Genomic DNA, 19,203 nt, shown 5'->3' on the forward strand with positions numbered 1-19,203 from the left:
AGGTGACATTAACTCTTTTTTCCTCTTCCTTCGTATCTCTCATAGTCATTCTCTCTTTTAATGATTAATGCCATTGCCCTGGTTCTGACCTCTATCACTTCTCATCAGGACAACTTCAGAACCTCCTATCTGATCTCCCTTTAACATTTCTCTTCCAAATCCAGTCACCCCTACGACTCAGTCACATTAAACTTCCTGTAATGTCACATGAATGGTGTCCCTCCTGTGGCTTCTCACATACATTTCTTTATTTACTGTTCAAAACAGTAAATGTATGAAGTAAATAAAGAAATGTATGAAGCACATACATTTCTTTATTTACTGTTCAAAACCCTCTACATTCTGACACTCATTTTTCCAGCTTCATACTTACTACTTCTCATCCCATACCCTTTATTCCAGCAAAGCTATTTCTGCTGCTTGAACCTCTCTTGTGCCTGTCTAGCTCCACACCTTAACTGAAGCCATTACTTTTACATAAAATATTTTTCCAACTATCATATCATAATTTAGCTCTGTCTCCAAGGTATACGTAGTGTGCTGTGAACTCTTAATAAATGAACCCATCAAGAATTAGGCATTCTGTTCTTTGCTGGAGGCATTTTTTATTTAAGTGATTTTATAATATACTTAATACATTAAAGGCACTATGTTAAATATTGGAGGATTAATCTAGAAAGCACAATTCCATTTAGTAAGAGGTCAAAAGCATAGAGACATGAAACAAAGAGATTAATTAATCAATTACTACAAGAAAAATAAAACATCCTTGATGTGAAGTCATGGTTCTTCATAGTTAAAAGTGCACTGAACAACAAAATTCATAAATGACTCATATAAAACATACCCTAGTAAAATTTTGGAATTCTGTGGATAGCTACAAAAGCATAAAATTTTCAAAGAAATGGACAGAGGCCCTTTTTAAAAAAAATCTACACTTGGCTTTTCATCAGCATCACTAAATAATTATTACAAAATCAGAAGCAATATTTGAAGTTTCAAGGCTAAACTGTTGGACCCTAGAATTCTATGCACAGTAAAACTAACATATTAGTGCAAGGGCAAAAAAAAATCTATTATCTATATATATAGATAGATTTTTTTCTCTATCTATTATATATATATATATATATATAAAAGAAAAAATATTTTGGTGATGCAAGAATACAGATGTCCTATTAAACCAAACATTCTGTAAATCATTCAAGGTTACACTGCAGAAAAATTAATTACATGATATGGAATATGATGGGTCACCCAAAAAATAAATTATGGTTATTCCTAAACAACAGTTGATGTATAATCTTTATAAATTAATGAAAATATAATAATTATGACATGATAAGGAGAATAAGAGAGATGGTATCCTAAATTTCTTTCAGTGATCAGAGAAAAATACAATGACTAACTTTAAATGATTATAGAAAATATGAGTTTTAAAACATGCACTAAACATTTAAACATATCAAGTACCAAAAATAGGTATTGAACCATAATTCCAAACCAGATGAAAAAGCTGGACTAAGAAAACTCATTCAATTCCACCATATACATGCATACACATACACACACACACACACACACACACAAAGTCCAATAAAGGGGGGAAAGGAAACAATAATACATCATATAGAAAAATGCATAAAATATGAGCCAGTGTTAATAAATGTAAATGGGTTAAATTTCCTTATTAAAAGGTGACTATCAGAATAAGATACTTTTTTCCTCCTCCAGCCCCAGCACATCCTCGAAGCACCACTGGTCAGTGAATCCCAGTCGGGGCAGCACTTTGTTCAACATCTTGGTGTTAACTTCCATCTCTCTGCAACATCTTGAACCATGGAAGGAACCACAACCCAGAGGAGAGGAAAAATAGTGCCAGAATAAGATTTTAAAAGGAATAAATAAAAAATCCAGTATTTTGTTATTAATGAGCATGATATCTAAAATAGAATGACACACAAAGGTTAAAAATTTATAAAGATGGGAAAGGATGAACGAAGTAAAACTGAAGAAAGAAAGAAAATAGACATGGCAAAACTTCATATGGGACAAAAATGATACAAAGTTCACAGCAAAAACTAGGACAAAGAGATATATTTTGTGATAATAAAAAAGTGAAATCAAAGTTATGTTATAATATTCATGAACATTATGTAATTAACAACATAGAATCAAAATATTTATGCAAAAATTTTTGAAAAAAAAAAGAAATTGACAGATCTGGATTTGAAAATTCTTCCCTCAGTAAAAATAGATTAAAATTAGTTGAATTATAGAAGAGTTTAATAACTCAATAAAGAAGCTTAATCTAAAAGTGTGTGTATAGGTGTGTGTGCATCTGTGCACATGTGTGTGCATGAGACAGAATTGTTTATAAATCTCTGTACCTAATAAACAAAACACGCTTGTTTTATAATAATATGAACATTCCAGAATCCTGACTATTAGGGCACAAAGAAGAATCTCAAAAGGGCCAAAAAGCTGCATTTACTGGATCCAAATTAATAATACAATGGGATAACCAAAAATTTATCAAGTCATTTAGAAATTAGAAACAAGTAAATGAAAGCAACTTTCAATATGCTCTTTGGTAAAAGAGGATGACAGGACTAAAATAACCCATTTAAAAATGAATGACAGGGAAAACATTGCATTTATCAACTTGTCTCATGTGACCAAAATGTTATTCAAAGTAATGAGTAATGTGCTTATAAAACAAGAAAGACTAAAATAAGAATTACATATTAAACAGCAGTAGCTAAAAAATAAACAGTAAAATGAACCCAAAGAAAGTAAAAGAAATAAATTAATAATTATTAAAAATTTAACTTGATATAGGAAACAAGCAAATACTGGGTTAATAAAACCAAGAGCTAATTCTTTGAAAAGAACTTCCCTCCAAAAATATGAATAAATCTTTGGCATTATGTGTTTAGTAAAAATGATCCAAGTAATAACACTGAATGTGAGAAAAATACTGTACATACAAAAAAATCTGAAGACCTTTTTAATTATGTGAAAAGAGTAGGGTTTTTTTTTTTTGTTTCTTCAGATATTAGGAATGGGACTCCAGGTCCTTACTCCAGGTCCTTTTTCCAACATTCTAACAATAAATTTAAAATCTAAATAAAATCATCTATTTCCTAGGGTATATATATTATATCGTACTGATTCAGGATGCTAGAAAACATGAGTAGACTTACAATCATATTTTTATTTGTGTCTTTGTTTGTTTGTTTGTTTGGCCATGCGGCTTGCAGGATCTTAATTCGCCAACCATGGGTTGAACCTGGGCCCTTGGCAGTGAAAGTGCAGAGTCCTAACCACTGGACTGCCAGGGAATTCCCAACAATCATATTTTTAAAGTAAAATTGTAATTGAAATTCTCCTGAAAAATAACACTAAGATCAGAGTTTTAATAAAAATTTTATAAAACCTGCAAAGAAGGGATACTTCCAATATTATATAAGCTAACAGATTATATTTTAAAAAAGATTAGAAGGCCCTCAGTACATTCCATAGACCCATAAAATCCCTAATTTTAGAAAAATTCTGGGCTAAAAATACATGATATTAGTCTTAGATTGGTCTTAGAGACAACCATCATAAGAACAAAAATGTGTCAACCTTAAACAAAATGAACAGCAATTATTTATTAAGCAAAGGTGAGTTTATTCAGGAATTGTAGATGAATTGCAATTTGAGACAAGCAAACTATGGCAAACCATGGCAAGTCTGAGGAAACAAAGGAAAGATTAGCTTTTATTAGTTTCTGGGAGGAAATTGGGGGGACTTATTTTGAACAAAAGTTCACTGGAGGATGAGAGTTCAGGGTTTTGATGGTTTCACATTGGTTGAAGGTGATGGGCAGTTTCCTGTTACTAAGGAATGCTGAAATCTCCTTTCTTCCTACTGCCTGTGTAAGTTGAGATGAGTGGTACATATGTGAGAGCTCTCCCTTCATGACTCCCAACTCCATTTTAAATCAGATTTCCTTTATAGATTTTCACAAATATATACAATTTTTAAACCAGTAAAAGACAATAAAATCTATTCAATAGAAACATATATGTATATGGAGAGACAGAGAAAGAAGGAAGAGTGTACAATAAATGGAGGGTATAAGATAAAATGACAGAAATAAATCCTGATACAATACAATTTACAATAAATGTAAATAGGTTAAACTCACCAGTTACAGACACTCTTGAATTAGATAACAAAAACAAGGTTGAAAAATTACCATCTAGAGGAGACACACTCCAAACAGAAAACACACAGATTCAAAAAAAAAGGGCTATCAAAAAGTATATTGGGCAAATCTAAAGCAAAAAGGACCTGGAGTCCCTTTCCTAATATCTTAAGAAGCAAAAAGAAAAAAAAAAAAAAAACCCTAGATTTTAAGACAAATACAAGTGATCAATAAATATGTAATATTATTAAGGAAAAAATAGAGCCAGAAGATCATGTTTGCTTTAAAATCTACTTTTTCAGATATGTTACTAACAAAATAGTCTCAAAATATAAAAATCAATAAATTACAAAAGTAGAGGGGTAAATAAATTATCAGATGTAGGTAGAGATTTTAACTCACCCATCTTCAAACAAGTAGAAGAAAAATAAGAAACTTCAAAGAGCTGAAAAATACTATTAATAAAAGTAAAGAAACAGACAGCGCATGTCTTCTTGAGCATATATAGATCAGTAGCAGAAATAGAACATGTAATAAGTCAGAAACAGAAGCCTCAGATAATTCAAAAGAATAGATATCATATATGCTGTTCTCTGATCTTATTCAATAAAAATTGTTAAAATAACAAAATGAGAACTAAAAAGATCCTCTATGTTCAGTAACTTAGTAACAAAATAACTCCTGTTGAAAAAGGAAATTAAGAAATATTTAGAATACAATGCTAGTACAAATGCTCACCAAGCTAAATTACAGGGAAATTTATAGTCATAGATACTACAAATTCACTTTTGTACCTAAATAAGAACGAAAAAAGTGCAGAGACCTCCTGTTTTTGAAGATCCAATTTTAGAAAAATATCAATTCTCCTTAAATTAATCTATAAATTTAAAGCAATCTCAATCATGATTCTCAAAAGATTATTTTTATGTAATCTAAGAAAATTATTCTAATTTGTATCATATTCAAGTATCTCCCCAACATTTTAAAATGATGAAAAGGGTCTTGCTTCATCAGGGGGCAGACAGTGCCAAAAAGTCCTAGTAATTGAAACAATGTTGTATGGGTTCAAGAGCAAACAAACCTATAAATAGAGAAAGGAGAGCTGCCGTTACAAGTATTAAAGTCAATACAATAGTCATTAGTGGGCTTCCCTGGTTGCGCAGTGGTTGGGAGTCTGCCTGCCATTGCAGGGGACACGGGTTAGTGCCCCGGTCCAGGAGGGTCCCACGTGCCGCGGAGCGGCTGGGCCCGTGGCCCGTGGGCCGTGGCCGCTGAGCTTGTGCATCCGGGACCTGTGCTCCGCAACGGGATGGGGCCGCAGCGGTGAGGGGCCCGCTTACCGCAAGAAAACAAACAAACATAAAAAAGTCATTAGTGCTATCTAGCAAATACTGTGTAGGGTATCAGTGCATTATACCATCCCGCCTCACCCCCCATCCCCACCCCTAGCTTGAAGTTAGGTACGATCATGTGACTTGCTCTGGACAGTGAAATGTCCAAAGTACGTTTCAACTTGTGTTCTTTTCAGGTAAAAGCTTTAAAACCCATGCCCTCTTTCCTTCTGATATCATGACTGTCAGCAGCAGCTCTGATACTCCTGATGCCTGAGCAAGAATAGAGCAGAACCCTCAGCCAGCCCACAGTGGATATGTAACATAAGGGAGAAATGCACCTTTGATTTATATACCAGTAAGACTTGGGCTGGGAATTCCCTGGTGGTCCAGTGGTTAGGACTCAGTGCTTCCTCTGGTCCCAAGTTCAATCCCTGGTCAGGGAAATAAGATCCCACATAAAAAAAATAATTAATTTTAAAAATAGAAAATTAAAAAGACGGATTTTACTATGACATAAGCTAGCCTAGACTGAGAGAAAAAGAGGTCTTTTACCTTTTCGAGTTCTTATAGTACTCAATATTTCAGAAAAATGTACTCAGACATTCCTTCTAAAATTTGAATTAAAAATCTTACTAAAAGTTAATTAATAGCAACAAAAAGAAGGTATTGGGAGGAAGCTATTTTCATGTTGTTGTAATAATTCATTCTTCTGAGTTTAATTTCTCACAATGTAGTTTACAATAAAACAGTGCTTTACAGAAATTAGGGATTTTGACAATCTGAGAGATTGAGAGAATAACTTCCTAAGAATCTCTTATCCTAAAAGAAAACAAGCAATCTTCCCACTTCCCTTCCAAACTTTTTAATTTCTAGGAATTTTAATAGACAGATATTAACTGCCCGGCAGTGATGGGAAAGGATGTAAAACACACAGAACTGCTGCCTCATCTATGGTGTTTCAAGTAAGCAATGGAAACAATTATGAACAACTTTTTCTTTGCTATGCTCTCATCTTTGGAGCAAAAGTTAAAGGCAGTGGGTTGATAATAATGGCCAGTTATCCATGAAAATCCCAAAAGAAAAAATGGCTCATGATGGGTCTGACCTCTGACAATTGCTGGAACTTTGGTTAGCAGAATTCTGTACATAAGTAACAGAAATCAGAGTTCTCCTCTTCAACACTAATCTCATTAGTTGAAACTATGAGCAAATCATGGCCCATAATTTGCGCAGTGGGCCCAGTTATCTTAGAACCAAATCTCTCTTTCTGATGTCTCCCATTAGATTATTCTTTAGCTTCTCAGTTTTAATATCTCAAAGCTATTGGTCTCAAACCAATTTGTTTAAAATCCAGATAGATGGTCTTTGCGATATAAGTGAACTAACCATAGCACACTGATAGGGAATTTTATGATGTTCAGATATTGCTACAACACACAGAGCAACTGGAGGTGAACGCTATTCAGCTGCTAAAATTGGCAAAGAAAACTGATGTATTTACTCATAGCCCATTTATTTAGGTAAAAAGACACTAGAAATTCTAGCTCTCAGCACATGCCATAATGATTCCAAGGAAGTTTGGGGATGTCTAACCAACTCTCAGATCCTGACTCAAGCACTTTTGACTTGTAAATGTAATTACAGTTATTGTATAGAAATCATCTGGAATCTCAACTGTGAGAAATGGAAAAGTAGGCTGGACTATTTCCTTAGTACAATTCTCTAGAGATTCTCTAAACAAAACTATGATACTATCTGCAAGACCATTCCAGAAAATTCTGTTCATTCTATTTATTTGTCTGAGTTGATACTAAAGCTGGCATCATTTCTCTTTGCCCGGTCACTCTGGTTTCTTCTCAGTTAATTATGATAAGTTACTGAAAAAGTCTGGAGAGCAGCAAAAGTGCTTGTGGTACAGGCACTAAACAAGATTAGAAAAAAGAGCATTCAAAACGGCCGTTTAATCTTGAAGTTATACTGAAGGAAAATGTCTTTGATTCCCAAGTGATATTACACAAATGTCTATGTGGGATAATAGATGGGATAAAGAATGCAGAAATGACTAAAATTAATGGAGTAGTTATCACAGAGAGCCAGCTCTTTGACGTTGGATCTGAGTTTTCTTTCTCTGTGTCATATGAGACAAAGGCAACTGGAGAACAGTGGAAAGAAAGGGGGATTTAGAATCAGAAGTCTGAACTGTGGAGACTGAGCAGGAGAGTTTACCCTCCTTGTGTACTGGTCCTCACCTATGAGGTACAGATCGTGACATTGACCTTAACAGTAGTTGTACGGATTAAACTAAATGAGACAACATGCAAATTACTTTATCAATTGCAAAGCATTTCTCAAGTGATCATTTTTATGATCCAATTTTGCAAACATCATTGAAATTTTCAACAAGGATCTAGTGGAATCTGAGATAGGAATCCTGATACCAAGGTCTGCTCCACGCCCTAGTCGATGATGTTAGTCATTCATGCAGAAAGAATAGACAAGCAAGAAAAAGACACGCTCAAGAGTCCACTGAAAGCGGATGCAGGCTCTCCAGCAGCACTCAGTGTGGGAAGCAGCAAGCTGGCCAGGCTACCGTATTTTGCCTCCTGAAATCAGAAGTAAGGCCAGAGAGACCTGCCTTCCTTCAACATGCCTGACCCTGTTAGGCAATGTTCAGCCTTGCTGGGTCTTATCGATCCTTCCCTGGTCCAAATTCATGTCTCCCTTGTTTTCCCATTTCACATCTTACTGCTTTGCTGAATGATTTGATTGGTAAATTATTCAGTAAAGCAACCATAAATTATTCTATTTCATCAATTTTACAACTGCTGAAGGAAGCTGTTCAAAGCGTTTTTCTTGACTCCTGCTTGCTGTATACCTGTAGCCCTCTACCACAAAGCACAACTTTGCTATGAGTTTTACATGCAGGAAGCCTCTGAGATCCATTCAGATTCAGCCAATCACCAATGTGACATGAACATCTAATCAAAAGGCCATGTTTGCTGTGTTTGCCTTGGATGATAAACACATTCCAGCTGTGTGATCTTGACAAGTTATTTAACCTTTCTTTGCCTCAGTTTCCTTATCTGTAATATAAGGATAATAATAACACCTATCTCATAGGAAAGTTAAGAGGATTAAATAAATGAATACTTATAAAGCACTTAAAATAGTGCCTGGGACATGGTAAGACCTATATATGGGCTTGTTAAATTTAAAAAGTACATTATTATTATTTATAAGGGAAATCATATATGAATCCAGAATAACAAACTTTTAAGTGAAGATGAACATATATTAAATTTTTATTGTAAAACAATATTCCAAGTGTGGTTGTCTCTGAGAGAGACACTATACATTTGTCAAAAACTCATAGAACTTTACAGCACAGTGAATCTTAGTATACATAAAGTTGAAAAATCATTTGGGAGGCCAGGGGATCCCAGAATGGAATGCAGATTGGGACAAATGAATCTAACTGCATTATAAACGTATGAAACAAGTTCACTGAAAGGGGTGGGAGAAAAAGGTCGTGATCTAAGTAACTTTGGAATTCAGTAAAATCTGTAAGAGTAAAGGCAACAGAAACTATACACAAGCATGTATTCTAGTTGATAGAGTTATTTTCTATGGGGGTAGGTGTTAATAATTCTGATACTGTTATACATGTATATTGGATTAGGGCAGTTAAATGAGCGGATGGAGGGGCAAGTTTCTCACTGTTGAGTAAAAGGTGACAGATAAGCAAGAGAAGGAGGTGTGAATGATCCATGTGATAACAGATTATAGTTGGAGATATTAGTATAAACCCATATTTAGCTTAATAGAGACACAGACGGTTACATATAGCTATGTGTATATACACACATATATTTCCTTGTTCTGACAGCTGAGGGAGCCTGAAGGAATAGTATCCCAGTAACAGCAAGCACAGCTAGTGCCAAGATCTTGGTTTTTAATGATATTTTCAGTAAAAAAAAAAAAAAAAACAAGGATCCTTGGAGAAATGGCTGATTCTAAGAGTGGGGCAAGAAACTCTCAAGAAAAATCTGGAGTATCTTACAGTGACAGAAAGGAAGAATATGGTTTTAAAAAGAAAAGAGAGAGAGAGAGAGAGACATAGTATGTCAAAAGGACACAGAAGCCAAGGGAGCATTATCAGAGACCAGAGTTGAAACTTCATTTGAGCAACAAAAGAAATTAAGTAGTATTGGATTATAACCCAAAGTATAAAATAAACATTCATGAGTTTATACTGACATAAATAAATGATTAAATACATAACTAAGGTTAGGGAGAAGAGATAATCTCCCCCGAAAAGAATTTCAAATAGTTTATACATATGGTCCACCCTCAAGAAGGTGGAGTACAACTTTCTATTCAGTGACATTCTGCCACAGACAACAGTGTGGAAAAGAGGAAAAAAATAACTTCACGGGGGGAAATCTGACAAACATGACCTCAGCCAGGTGATCCAAATCAGCATCAACAGTGACAAGTCATGTTGATAGTATTCACCCTTGACATCATGTGATGAAAATGACTCTACCTCTGTGGTCTTCCTCCCTAAAACTCATAACCAAGGTCTAATCATGAGAAGAATATCAGACCAATCCCAACTGAAGACAGTCTACAAAATACACCTGACCAGTCATCTTCAACACTGTCAAAATCTTCAAAAACAAGGAAGGTCTGAGAAACAACCACAGCCAAGAGGATCCAAAGGAAACATGATGAATAAATATAACCTGATATCCTAGATGGGATCCTGGAACAGAAAGGGGACATTAGGTAAAAACTAAGGAAATGTGGAGAAAAGGGTAAGGAGGGAGGAGGGGTGAACATTAACCACAATAACAGTGTGCCATGAATTGAGGAGAATGGCTAACTCAACCCTCTGCCCCCAAGGCAACGAATCAAACAAGTCAACTAACACTTACACGACTGAAAGGTAGGACCTGAAGAAGTTACAGTTATCCTGAGAAGGGAAGAGAAAGAACTAGCAGGGAGATGACTGGCTTCCCTGGAAAGACAGCTCCTGTGGAGCCACCAAGCAAGCATTGGAGGCCCTGGTTGAGACCTCACTACATGTGGCCATCTCTGGATGGAGTGGTAGACACCACACTGGTTTAATGGGTGCACGGTGGGACGAGGCATTAGCCTGGTTTGAGAGGATCCCCGGGGATTCTGAAATCCAGCCACGGTTGAAAGAGCACCACTGAACTGTATCAGGGGTGGCAATGGAGATTTGTGAAATCCTGTAGCTTTCAGCTCTTGGAATGTTATGTGGTCTTGTGGCCACCAATCCTGCCATCTTAGCAGACAATTGTCCAACAATACTGAAATAGACAAAAGAGAATATGGAGAGTTACACACCAGGGAGAAAGAGAAAAGGAAAACACCCAAACCCTTTAGTTGTGTGTTAATAATTCCATTCTACAAAATGACATGGAGCTCAGTCTGGAAAATCATGCCAGTTGGATTAGATCACCTGGGTAACAATTTACAGCAAAGCCAAGAAACTCCCCCAATTCTTTCTGTTCTCCAAGCTAATTTCCAGGAGTGGAGGAAGAAAGAAGAGTAATACTGGCTGCCCTCAAAGGTCCAAAATGAACTGGAACCAATATCACAAGGCAAGGCTTGCTGACTCTGAGGTGGACCCCTGGTCCATAGTTTCCGCAAAAGGAGTTCCTTACTCTAGTTAGAGTTGAAAACCACAAATTTATTTTCAATATGGAAGCCCTGATGAGAAGCTGGACCTAGGAACACACACCCAAACATCAGTGACACTTCTATGGTTACTTGGTATGAGACAAAACTCTTTTACCAACATGCAGTATCTCCAAGTTTTGTTTTCTCTTTTCAAGCAAAAGTGCTATAAATAGATAAGGACATCTATTAATATAATATTTGACAGAAGTAGATTAAAGAAGAAAAATATGATCTAAGGATACATAGTATTTAGCATAAGTGGATTAAAGAACAAAAATGCTCAAAAAAGATTACGTCCTTTTATAAAGTACTAAAATACAGGAGTAGAGGAAAACTGCTTTACCACAATAAAGGCCATCTGTTTCTATCTAAAAGCCATATTCATGATAAAATAAATTTGTTCAGTTTCACTATTATTAATATTCTAGAAATTCTATTCACTGAAAGCAAAAATGAGATAGCAGTAAGGGTTAGAAATATTGAAAAATAAGTGATAAAAAATTTCTGGCAGTATAATTTCATAGTTAGATAACTCAAGAGAATAAGCTAAGAAACTATTTTAATTAATAAAAGTTTGATAGGTAGTCTGGTAGAAAATAAAGCACACACACACACACACACACACACACACACACATACACGCACATACATACCCCCCAATTCTCATAGTGTGGCTGAAGATATAATGAAAAAAATCTCCTTTCACAATGTCCATGGAAATATGCAATTATAAGAAATAGCTTTAATGAGAAAATAACTCAGCAATATTTTACTGAAAGACATAAATAAAGACTTGAATAAATGAAAAAGAACATCATGATCTGAGATGGGAGACAACATTTTAAAAGTACAATTTTCCCAAATCAATTTATATTTCATATAAGTCTAATCGAAACCCCAACCTGTTTTTTCACTTGGAAAAATTGCTGTAAATGTCACCAGAAAAAAAAATGTCTAAATATAATTTTTTAAATATTTGAAGAAGGAGGAGCAATCTTATCAGATAGCAATGCATATTACAGAGGAACAGTACAAAAATGGTTTCATACTGGCACCAGCTAGGCATATGGGGAAACTAAACAGAAGAGTCACTTAGTAATGTAGAGAAATGGTTAACAATTTATACCCACATACATGCATGCACACATTTACTCAATAAGAGATTTAGAGTCTGATAATGATTTGGAAAAATAGACTTTCATATCATACCTTGAACCAAAATAAATACAACACTCTACCGAGCACATAGGTGACACTCAATATTTATTTATTCATTTATTTATTTACTTATTTATTTATTTAGCTGTGTTTCATGACATGTGGGATCTTAGTTCCCCTACCGGGGATTGAACCCGCAGCCCCTGCATTGGAAGCTCAGAGTCTTAACTACTGGACTGCCAGGGAAGTCCACTCAGTATTTATTAAATGTGAAAGTTACAGATAAAATTTAAAACCATATTTAAAAAACGAAAACTGTATGTGATATACATCAGACCTCTGAAGGATAGGGAGAATTTTCTATTCTAGAAGAAAAGGAAGAAATCATAAGAGAAGAGATGGACAGATGTCGGATGCAAAAATTTTTAATGTTTACATCACAAAATAAAAGGATAGAATTGGAAAAGAATTCATAGCAAATGTGCTTTTATGCATTAATTTACAGAAATATTTTTGTAATGTAATGAGAAAAGTGACTAGACTCTGAGAGACACAATGAGATTGTTCACAACAAAGAATTACAACTATCAAAAAATTTAGAAATTGATCCACTTTAGTAATCAAAGAAATGAATGGCAAAACACCTATTAAATTAACAAATAATTTTTAAAAGATAATAATATGCAATTCTGGTGAATAAGAGATTTATTATGGGCAGAATTGTAATTTGAGGTGATACTGTAGTGCCAAGAGATTTATCAATATGACTTTATAGTCATAAAAATGCCCATGAAAGTAATTCCTTCCCTGGTAGTCTACCTTAAGGAAACAACACAAAATAGTGGAAAAGCTTATTCTATAGTATGTATAGTAAGAGGAATTGTTCAACAAGAAGGGGCTATTTTGCATAAACTATAGTATACCTATTCTGCCTTGATTTTTAACAGCTTTATTGCTATTCAGTGACTTTTAATATATGCAGAGTTGGGCAATCATATCTCATTAGAATATTTCATCACTCCAAAAAAGAAAACCTGCAACCCTTAGCCATCACATCCGAGTCCCACCCTCCCAGCCCTGCAATCACTAATCTACTTTCTGTCTCCATACATTTGCTATTCTAGGCATTTTGTATAAATGGAATCTTATAATATGTGATCCTTTATGACTGGCGTCTTTCACTTAGTGTAACGTATTCAAGGTTCATTCATGTTGTAGCGTGCATCAGTATTTTGTTTCTTTTTATTGCTAAATAATATATCATTATAGGGATGTGTCACATTTTGTTAATCACTTCCTCAGTTGATGGACATTTGGGTTATTTCCTATTTTGGATATTATGAATAATGTTGCTATAAACATTCATGTACAGGTTTTTGTGTGAACATATGTTTTCATTTATTTTGGGTATCATTCCTCTAGGAGTGGAATTTTCAGGTCATGTGGTAACTCTATATTTAACATTTTCAGGAATGGTCAATCTGTTTTCCACACTGGTTGCACCATTTTATATTCCCATCAGCAGTGTATAATTTCTAATTAAGAATTAGAAATTCCTAGTTTCTCTATATTCCAACAAAGATATGTTATCATCTGCCTTTTAAAATATTATACTCATCCTAGTTGTTGTGAAGTAGTATTTCGTTGTGGTTTTGATTTGCGTTTCCCTGATGTCTAATGATGTTCAGCATTTTTTCATGTCCTTGTTGGCCATTCTTATACCTTCTTTGGAGGTATCTATTAAGAGCTTTCCCATTCTTTAATTGGGTTATTTGACTTTTTATGACTGAGTTGTAAGAACTCTTTACATGTTCTAGATAAGTCCCTTATCAGATATGTATTTGCAAATACTCTCCTCCGTTCTGTATGCAACCTTTTCACCTTCTTGATGATATCCTTTGAAACACAAAAGTTTGTGATTTTGATGATGCCCAATTTATCTATGTTTTTCTTTGTTGCTTGTGTTTCTGGTGTCATATCTAAGAAAACATTTCATAATCCATGCAATGATTTTTTGAAGTAGATTGTATATAGTTAGGTTATTTTCCAGAAAGTTTGATTTCCTGGTGCAGCTACATGGTCTCTCCAGCCATCCCATCTGTCCTTTTTCAAGTAAATGTTTAGCTTTCCCAACAAGGAAGCCTTAGGCAGCATCTCAGAATGCAGCAGAAGACAGAACATTTCAGAGATCTCAGAGAGGTAGATAAAACCTGACAAAACAAGTACCATTGCAGTGCCCATCAGGAAGTTGACACTCATTTCTTAGATGTCCCTGTGATATAATTTCTAATAAAAGTAATCTGAACTCATGAGCACCTATTTCCCTATTTACCAGGGAAAGTCAGAATGACTGACTCCTTCAGAAAAATTGCATCTCCAGCCTTGCCAAGTCCTCACCTTGGGAACACTGAACCTGTTCCATGTATTCAATATTAGATGGACTTTTATATAAATAAGCTGATTATGAAGATGATGGAGCAACTTTTTTTTTTTTTTTTTTTTTTTGCGGTACGCGGGCCTCTCGCTGTTGTGGCCTCTCCCGTTGCGGAGCACAGGCTCCGGACGCGCAGGCTCAGCGGCCATGACTCACGGGCCCAGCCGCTCCACGGCACGTGGGATCTTCCCGGACCGGGGCACGAACCCGTGTCCCCTGTATCGGCAGGCGGACTCTCAACCACTGCGCCACCAGGGAAGCCCTGGAGCAACTTTTAATAATACTTACTGAAAAGCATTAGGTAAGGAAAGAAGAGTAATCTGTCAATATGCTGTGTAAAAGATAAATATATAAGGAGAAAAAGAGTAGAAAGAAACATGCCGAAACACTGTCATTGCACCAGGCTGGAAGAATAGCTGCATTTTTAATTTTATTTGTACTATCTAAATTATTTCCAGACAAATCAAATCTGAATTTCAGTAAATTGCATTGAATACCATTTATAGACTTGTATCGATCTCTGTTCAGTATATTTTCCAAATATACTCCACTATCAAACTACCATTCCCAGGCTTCAGGTAAGTCTTCCCTATTTTATGTCTTTGTTCATGATGTTCCCACAGCCCCTAATGCTATTCCCTCTCAGCTCAGCCTGACAAAAGAGCGCTCACTTTTCAATGCCTACTTCTAAAATCTTCCACCATCTCCTTGAAACCTCAAGCTAAAAATAATTATTCCCTCCTCTAAAGTTATTTGTTTATAACTTTGCTCTTATCATCCTTGCCTTTTTCTACCTTTTTCTGTTATAAATAAAACTGTGATTTATTCACACGCCCCCTCCCACCAGAATAGAAAAGCAACTTAGTAGTAGTATTTAGGTCACAAGTGTTTTTGATTTTCTCTCAGTCCTCAGTAAATGTTTGTTAAACTGAATTGGCCTTGGAGTAGCAGGACAGCATGTAGAAATAGCAAAGGAGACACAGAAAGTAAAATGGATATCGTAGGAAAATTATGACCATGTGAACTTCTACACTGGGTCGTGCTTTCTACCAAGGAGCTGCGGGTGCCTGCTATTCAGGGCAGACATGGGTGCAGAATTCAGGGCCACCACTGCGGGGCCTCAGCTTAGACTATCAGTCAGAAAGGAGCCTGTGCTGCAAACTAGTCACCTCCTTCTCTGACAGCTGGCCAGAAGCCCTTCCTCGGCCATCCACAGTAGTTCCTGCGAGTGATAAGTTTTCTGCTGATAATAATAAAACTCATAACGTTAGTTCTTCAAAACAAAACACTTTGCACTTTACAATGTGCTTTCCTATGTGATGACTTATTTACTGTCCGTTCTATCCTTACCAGGTATCACTACTATGCTTCATCCTTGGTAAGACTTGGCGTACTAGAAGCTGTGCTTCCCTGTAAGTCACATGTCCTTGATATGGTCAGCACTCAAGCCCCAGTCATCCATGTGCAGCGTTTCCCTCATTCATCACCTTCAAAAGAGTCTTGGGACATGGAGTGTGGTCAGCCTGATGAAAAAAAATGTGTCATTTGGAGAACCAGCGCATTATGGGACAAAGCATAGCAAAGACAGAAGGAGTAAGACATAGTTCCACCTCTCCTCATTCAAGAGACTTAATCATATAAATCACAGCTTCTGGTAATGACACACCACAGCCTATGCCAGTTGAAGTGGGGTCTACCTCGTAGATTTCAACTACTGATGTGGGGGATAGACTGAGAAACAAACATATTAAAAGAAGTGACATGTTTTCAAGCATTGGATTACAGAAAGGAGGTAGGTCTATAAAAGTACATGATTCTATTTCCCCAAATGATGCTGCCCCATTTCCTGTTGACAAACTGAGTTTCTGTTTGTTCACATGCTCATTCCTTTAGCAAATATCTATTGAGAACATCCACAATGTGTCAGATATGGCAACATCTCAGTTGTGCATGTAGCTTCAAGAAGTTCCTGTACCCCACTTTAAGGACCGTTATCTAGAAGGTACAAGTATCTTCTTCTCATCAAAGTAGACAGAAGAGAGGATTAACAAGCACTGATGCTCAGTGACAGCTCCATAAATTTACAAATGGGCTTCTCCATTGACAGTCTAATCTTCTGCAATCAGTTGATTTACATAAGTGGTTCTGAACTGAATTAGTTAATAAGCCACCTTGCAGCGATATAATGGAATTGGCTTCAGGACAAGTACATTTTGTTGAAGGGAGGAATTATTTCAAGCACTGGTGCTGTGACTGGGAGCTGATTTATAACTACCAAAGTGGATCGCTAAGGTACCCCGACCCCACCACCAGAATTTCTATCCAGTTTGACTTTAAATTATCACAAGTACCAGCATCTGAATTCATGGGCTGACACAACACGAAGCCAGAGCTACGAAAGGGCTTGTTGGCAAACATTTGGTCCCCAGTTAATAATCGCTGGCAAGCATAAAAAAAGTTGTTTTTTACAAAATGGAGCTGTCTATCTGTTTCACTTTCAGGACTTGTCGTGGTTATGTCAAAGTGCGAAGGCTAGAAGATTGGGACTGATGTATACACACTACTATACATAAAATAGGTAACTAATAACGACCTACTGTATAGCACAGGGAACTCCACTCAATCCTCTGTAATGACTCATATGGAAAAGAATCTAAAAAAGAGTGGCTATATGTATATGTGTAACTGATTCACTTTGCTGTACAGCAGAAACTAACACAACAGTAAATCAACAATACTCCAATAAAAACTAAAAAAAAAAAGGCTGCTTTGCAGACTTCCTCCAGAAGTTCACTTACCACTGCCACCCACCCACCTGCCAAACTTTCCCCAAGCAGATGGACCTGCATGTAGTGTAAATTTGAAAGGAGTGAGCTGGGGGCGGGGTGTCGGGGTGTTGACTTTAAGTTAAACAGGGTGAAAATGAAACACATGGGAACCTACAAGTTAGAGAGCAGGGAAATTCCCAGGATTAACTTGAATAGAAGACAGAGCAGAGTCCCTGTGAGAACAGATTTGGAGAGCTGTTCAAACAGATGGGCTAATTTTGATGAACACTTTGGAGAAATGGGAACAGAAGCCTGGGGTTTATTGTCTGTGAACAATCCACACTAGGTGTGGTTCAACCTGAACTAGGAGAAGCTGGGGAAAAACAGTAGGGACATTATGGTCAAGGTCGGTCTATCCCAGGATGAGGATAGAGCATGGATAAAATTAAGAATTTCTTTATTAAGAATTAAGAATTTGGAATTAGCAGATGCAAACTATTATATATAGAATGAATAAACAACAAGGTCCTACTGTATAACACAGGGAACTATATTCAATATCCTGTAATAAACCATAATGGAAAAAAATACATATTACATATATGATTATACCTAAATCACTTTGTTGTACACCAGAAGCTAACACAACATTGTAAATTAGCTATACTTCAATAAATTTTTTAAAAGTTTTTCAAGAATTTCTTCTGTTTAAGATAATTGGGTGGAGAGGGATGGGGTCTGGTGGAAAGAGCTAGATTTAGAAAGTAAACCGGGGGCTGTAGCATGAAAGAATCACTTTTTAAATCTAGCCTACACTGAACATAGCTAGCCTTTGAATCTAGTTGAATACAATTTATATTCTGACAAATATACTGGAATAAAGGGGTTTTGTTCATTGAAGACAAATGGCCGAAGAGAATGGCTATGAGCATCTTATAGAAGGCACTGGATTTGGTACATAAAGATATTAAGTATTCATTAAAGATTTATCAATTAATTTAGTATCTGTTAGAAAGGATATATCTGACCAAATGAATCTTACCTCACAGTCTATCCTCTCCTAATCAAATATCAAGCAAGGAAGGAGTAAAAATAAAATCAATGTTCCTTTTTAATTTAAACCTAAATATTTTAGATTTTGTTTACCTCTTCTTGTTCCAATTCTTTCACTGATATTGTGGCAGATATTATATGTTACCTCACTTAAGACATATCCAAATTCCCCTTTTCTGGAAGTTATAAAGCAAAATATTCAAATCCCAGCCTCTTTTGCAGGTAAGGATGTTCAGGTAACTTGGGTATTGCCAATAAAATTCAAGGAGGCATTCCTGGGATGGGGGCGGTGGTTGGTATTCATTCTTGAGTCCTGGACTGCCACCTCACTCCAGAATCCTTGCAACATGAGAAGCATTAACCCATTTGATTATCTGACCCATGGTCAGGTTTTCTACACCTTACAGCTAAATGTATTCCTAACTGATACAGTGTTTTAGGTCAGGCTGCCATAACAAACTACCCCAGACTGGGCGGCTTGAACATCAGAAATTGATTTTCTCAGAGCTGTGGAGGCTGGAAATCCATCAGGGTGCCAGCACCATCCAGTTC

General features: G+C 36.1%; 1 long non-coding RNA gene across 3 annotated transcripts in view; it reads right to left on the reverse strand.

The window, feature by feature from the left end:
* Positions 1 to 1,452: 1,452 nt before the first annotated feature.
* The window catches only part of LOC137201813 (uncharacterized), a 79,863-nt gene continuing 62,112 nt past the window's right edge, over positions 1,453 to 19,203 (reverse strand). For 2 of the 3 annotated variants that reach the window (XR_010932385.1, XR_010932378.1), the window contains 2 exons: positions 16,181 to 16,353; positions 15,091 to 15,161 (listed from right to left, as the gene is read on the reverse strand). This is a non-coding gene — a long non-coding RNA (uncharacterized lncRNA). Of the gene's footprint in view, positions 1,832 to 15,090; positions 15,162 to 16,180; positions 16,354 to 19,203 lie in introns of those variants that run through there. The other variant, XR_010932383.1, reaches the window with a different exon arrangement.

This window comes from Pseudorca crassidens, chromosome 1, assembly GCF_039906515.1.
Source record: "Pseudorca crassidens isolate mPseCra1 chromosome 1, mPseCra1.hap1, whole genome shotgun sequence".
NCBI lineage: Eukaryota > Metazoa > Chordata > Mammalia > Artiodactyla > Delphinidae > Pseudorca > Pseudorca crassidens.